Source organism: Heteronotia binoei, chromosome 2 (assembly GCF_032191835.1).
Source record: "Heteronotia binoei isolate CCM8104 ecotype False Entrance Well chromosome 2, APGP_CSIRO_Hbin_v1, whole genome shotgun sequence".
Taxonomy (NCBI): Eukaryota; Metazoa; Chordata; class Lepidosauria; order Squamata; family Gekkonidae; genus Heteronotia; species Heteronotia binoei.
This window is the reverse complement of record NC_083224.1, coordinates 16,425,279-16,431,278: the sequence shown is the minus strand read 5'-3', so window position 1 is coordinate 16,431,278 and position 6,000 is coordinate 16,425,279.

Here is a 6,000-nt window from a genome sequence, read left to right as displayed (position 1 = left end):
CCCACCGGTTTGAATGACCCAATAAGGTGCTTGAGCAGGAACCCAGAGATGTATATAAGTTTGGCCTGTGGGCCCCAACGCCAGTCTTGTAATGTGACCTTATACTATGTCTCTTCTATTAGAGCTTGTTATCACTTACTCTGAGGCTCAGCCATGCATAGAACCCACTATATTATAATTTCAAAAATTACAAATGTGGAATGAACTTGGAAGTCTTTTCTATTTAAAGCGACAGTACGCCACAGGATTGCGGAAGCTATTATTCACGGACTGATATAGCTGCACATTTTGTGATTATTACATTGTATATGATATGACATGTAGAAAGTTCCAATAAGATACAAATTTAGGTAATTGATTTTCTCCACGGGAGCCGACTTCTGCCAGCTGGAAATCAGTTGGAAAAGCGGGAGATCTCCAGGCCCCACCTGGGGGCTGGCAACCAGTTGGCACCTCTTCCTCATATCCTGCTGTCCCTTCCCTCCATCAAGTCACATCTGACTTGTGGAGACCCTGTGGGGTTTTTAAGACAAGAAACGTTCAGAGATTTGGGGTTTTTTTTTGCCATCGCTTGCCTCTGCATCATAACTCTGACTTTCCTTGGTAGTTTCCCCCATCCAAATACAAACTAGGGCAGACACTGCTTAGCTTTCAAGATCTGATGATAGGGTAGCCAACACCTGGTGGGAAAATTCCTGTAGATTTAGGGGTGGAGCCTGAGAAGGGCTGCGTTCAGGGTGAGGAGGGAACACAGCAAAGCGTAACGCCATAGCATTCAGCCTCCAAAGCAGGCATTTTCTCCAGGGGAACAGATCTCTGTAGACTGGAGATCAGTTATAATTCCGGGAAATCTCCAGGCTCCACCTGGAGACTGGCAAACCTCTTTGATGAGGCCAGCCTGGGCTATTAGGGTTGCCAATGCCCAGGTTGAGGCAGGGGATCCCCTGGTTTGGAGGTAGGGTTGCCAATCCCCAGGTGGGGGCAGGGGATCCCCCGGTTTGGAGGCCCTCCCCCCCCTTCAGGGTCATCAGAAAGCGGGGGGAGGGGAGGGAAATGTCTGCTGGGAACTCTATTATTCCCTATCGAGATTTATTCCCATAGAAAATCATGGAGAATTGATTTGCGGGTATCTGGGGACTCTGGGGGGGGGGCTGTTTTTGGGGTAGAGGCACCAAATTTTCAGCATAGCATCTAGTGCTTCTCCCCAAAATACCCCCCCAAGTTTCAAAAATATTGGACCAGGGAGTCCAATTCTATGAGCTCCAAAAGGTGCCCTATTCTTCATTATTTCCTATGGAAGGAAGGAATTGAAAAGGTGTGCCGTCCCTTTAAATGTGAGGGCCAGAACTCCCTTTGGAGTTCAATTATGCTTGTCACAGCCTTGCTCCTGGCTCCACCCCCAAAGTCCCCAGATATTTCTTGAATTGGACTTGGCAACCCTATTTGGAGGCCCTCTTCCCGCTTCAGGGTCATCAGAAAGCGGGGGGCAGGGAGGGAAATGTCTGTTGGGTACTGCATTATTTCCTATGGTGACCAATTCCCATAGAGTATAATGGAGAATTGATCTGGGGGTATCTGGGCTCCAGGGGCCCTGTTTATTGAGGTAGAGGCACCAAATTTTCAGCATAGCATCCGGTGCTTCTCCTCAAAACACCCTACAAGTTTCAAAAAGATTGGACTGGGGGGTCCAATTCTATCAGCCCCCACAGAAGGCGCCCCTGTCCCTCATTATTTCCAAATGGAGGGAAGGTATTTAAAAGGCGTGAGGTCCCTTTAAATGTGATGGCCGGAACTCCCTTCTGAGATCAATTGTGCTTGCCCCACCTTTACTCCTGGCTCTACCCCCAAAGCCTCCTGGCTCCACCCCCAAAGTCCCCAGATATTTCTTGAGACAGACCTGGCAACTCTATAGGCTCTAGGCAGTGAGGTTTGGCAGGTTTCAGTAACCATTCAAAAACCTGCCAAAATGTTTTTTGCCAAAGGTAAAAACCAAGTGTACACATTTGAGTAAACGTGTCGCATTTCCAGACACAGTGAAAATAAATTGTAAAAGTCCTTCCGTCGTCTCTGGCTCCTTGGCAGAAAGGAAAGAAACGCTAGATGCAGGTTTCAGAAAAACAGACAATGCATATTCACAACTGGGCCAGCTGTCATTTCCTCTCCCCGGGGTATCCTGGGAACTGTAGTTCTGTGAGAGTGGGAGTGATTTGGAAAGGTGAATTCTCAGCAAAACCACCTAACTGCAATGCTCAGGAGCCCTCTGGGAAAGCCAGGTCAGTTAAACTGGAACGAAACCCTACTTTTCATCTTAGCCCTAAAGGCCCCCTCACTGGGATTCTTGGTGCAGCAGCTGGACAAATATTTGAACAAAGCAGGAGCCAAGGAGCACCTTTAAGAGCAACAAAGATTTTTTTTTTTCAGAATGTAAGCTTTCATGTGCTCTCTAAGCACGCTTCATCAGACAATAGTAAGGAATGGCAAGCAGTCCTAAATATAGAGAAAGTGGGCAGTGGGTTAGTATGCAGAATCATGGAAATGTTTTTTTTTTTTAGCAGATTAAAAGAATCATAAGTTGGCATCTGGGGTTTGTTAGTTAGTGAACTGGGATGAAACAACAAAAGGTGAGAGCCGGTTTGGTGTAGTGGCTAAGTGCGCGGACTCTTGTCTTGGAGAACCGGGTTTGATTCCCCACTCCTCCACTTGCACCTGCTGGAATGGCCTTGGGTCAGCCATAGCTTTCGGAGGATTTGTCCTTGAAAGGGCAGCTGCTGTAAGAGCTCTCACAGGGTGTCTGTTGTGTGTGTGTGTGTGTGTGGGGGGCGCGGAAGGTAAAGGAGATTGTGACAGCTCTGAGACTCTGATATTCAGAGTATAGGGTGGGATATAAATCCAACATAAAGCAGATTGATGTCCATGTACTAAACCCATTAGTTATCTTGAAATGCAATAAAAGAGGGTCTGTTGTAATGTTTTTGTTGTTCAGTCTCTGGGTTAAAATGAAGGCATGGTTAACTGGTTAACTTAGAAGTTTGATTTAAACATGTAACACACATATTGTGAGATACAGGGCTTTTTTTGTAGTAGGAACTCCTTTGCATATTTGGCCACACACCCCTGATGGAGCCAATCCTCCAAAAGCTTAAAGTAGGCCCTGTTAGAAGAGCGTAGGGTTGTCAAGTCCAGTTCAAGAAATATCTGGGGACTTTGGGGGTGGAGCTAGGAGACATTGGGATGGAGCCAGGAGCAAGGGTGTGACAAGAAGAACTGAACTCCAAAGGGGATTCTAGTCCTCCATTGGAAATAATGAAGGATAGAGGCATCTTCTTTTTGGGGCTCATAGAATTGGACCTCCTGATCCAATCCTTTCGAAACTTGGAGGGTGTTTTGAGGAGAGGCATTGGGTGCTATGCTGAAAATTTGGTGCCTCTATCTCAACCCCCCCAAGCCTCAGATACCCGTGGATCAATTCTCCATTATACCCTATGGGAATAGGTCTCCATAGGGAATAATGGAGTGCCCAGCAGACATTCCCCCCCTACGCGCTTTCTGATGACCCTGAAGCCGGGGAAGGGCCTCCAAACTGGAGGTCCCCTGCCCCCACCTGGGGACTAAATACACAACGAGAGTTATAGCGACCGGATTGCTAATATATTACATCAGACATATGCAATATAAATCCATTAGAAAACTAAGACATCAATTGAAGACCGAAAATTAATTTCCAAAGTTCCACAATTCTGTCAACAGAGTCCCGATGTACAGGAAGTCGACTTGGTTACTCCTGTTTCGATTTCTCTTCCAGTCTAGGGTGCTCCACGAATAATATGTCAACAGAAGAGCAAATGCTCAGAAAAATATACCGACGGTTTCCGATGTGTCATTTGACTGCAGAAGCATCATATTTCAATTTCCAATAGAAAAATGAGACAAAAAGTCTCTACTAAAATTCCAAACCGGCACTACACTCAAAATGGCTCAAGGCACCTGGGGAATGGCAGCCCTAAAAACCGTCTTCCTAAAAATTATTCAGCAAACTTGCGCAATATTTTCAGTTGTTTAATAGTGTCAACCTACAGGTGGTACCTAGAGATCTCCCAATCCTCCCAAGAGCTTATAGGGCTCTTCATATAGGGCCTACTGTAAGCTCCAGGAGGACTGACTACATCAGGGGGGGGGGGGCGTGGCCTAATATGCAAAGGAGTTCCTGCTACAAAAAAAGCCCTGGTGAGATATAAACACATGCCAAAGGCAACCCTGCAAAGGTATAACATGGAAGCCCTTATATATGGAGAAGACCTCTTTCACACAGAAGAACATATAGCCCGTCGTCTCCTTTTTTTTCCAATGTGATTCTTTATTATTTAAATATGAACAGTATTCCTTCACATAAACAAGTACTCAGTCATCACATAACTGACACACAGAACATGACAAAATAAATATACAACAAGAGCACAGATCAATTTTTAAATGTTTAATTTAAATATTAAATAAATAATAAATTACAGGTTTTTAATTTTTTTTCTTTTTTACCATTATCAGTGCCTGAAACAATAGGAACGCCAAGAAGACAAAAGGGAAAAGAAAAGAGAAAAGCAACAAACAAACGAGGAAAAGGAAACTCTCTCTCTCTCTCTTTCTGCATTATGTCCCCACCCGAAATAAAATGGAAACAAAAAAAAAAAACACCTTTTCTTAAAAAAGCGCTTCAGTTATAAAATATCTTTAAAAAAAATCCCCACTGTTAAAAGAATAAATAACAAAAATATATAAAAAATAACTCGGTTGCATCAAAATTTCAAGCAAAAGTTAGATTTTTAAAAAATTTCTTCTTTCTTATTTAGAGGGAATATTTTTGTCTTATGGATCAAAAAGTTGTCTTCCAGGGATTTTTTTTTCCTTTTAAAAACTCCTTTTCTTTTTCATGATGTGATGTCCAGCTTCAACAGAAGAATAAATTTAATAAATTAAAAGTTTAAATAAAAAGTCAAAAGGAAGCATAAGGTGTTGCGAGTCTAAATTACCTCCATCTCCCCCAAAGTTGGGTGTATACAGACGTCCCTCGAAAAAGAGGATTCACCATGATTCTTATCCTCTGCCGTTAGTGTGGCCTGCCCCAATTTTGCAATGCTTTTGACAGTAATATGAATTAGAATCAGGGCTTATTTTTGTAGCAGGGACTCCTTTGCATATTAGGCCACACACCCCTGATGTAGCCAATCCTCCAAGAGCTTACAGTAGGCCCTGTAATAAGAGCCCTGTAAGCTCTCGGAGGATTGGCTACATCAGAGGGGTGTGGCCTAATATGCAAAGGAGTTCTTGCTACAAAAAAAGCCCTGATTAGAATCAGGGGTGGAATTCTAGCAGGAGCTCCATTGCATATTAGACCACACCCCTCTGATGTAGTCAATCCTTCAAGAGCTTACAAAAAAGAGCCTTGTAAGCTCTTGAAGGATTGGCTACATCGGGGAGGGGGGGGGCGGGTATTGGCCTAATTTGCAAAGGAGCTCCTGCTAGAATTCCACCCCTGATTAGAATGATCTATCTTGCACCTTTCCACACAGTTCAGGCGGGCTTTAAAAAATAATTTTCAAAATACTGTTTGCAAGTTTGTTCATTGCCTTTTTAAAAGATTTCATTTTGTAAAAAATCGACAAGATGGCCTGGGGAAGGAAGGTGGAATCATGATGTCACAGGCTTCAGCCAATCGGTACTATGCCTACCTGGCTTCTGCTGGCCACCGGAAGAACCAAAATTCTCCTGAGCTCCGTCCAGGGGAGGAGAGATGAACAACACACATTTCTACAGTGGTTCCACCACTCAAGGTATATATATTTGGATGCACCCTTAAATAATTTTACAGGATACGTCATCTAACTACTTTCTCTCCAATCCTTCTTTTTCTTTTTTTTAAGGAAGTGCAATTTTCTCTACTCTTAAATACTAAATTAGTTGCAATCATCACCAAATTGAACTCTATTTACACGCAGTACTTCAGAT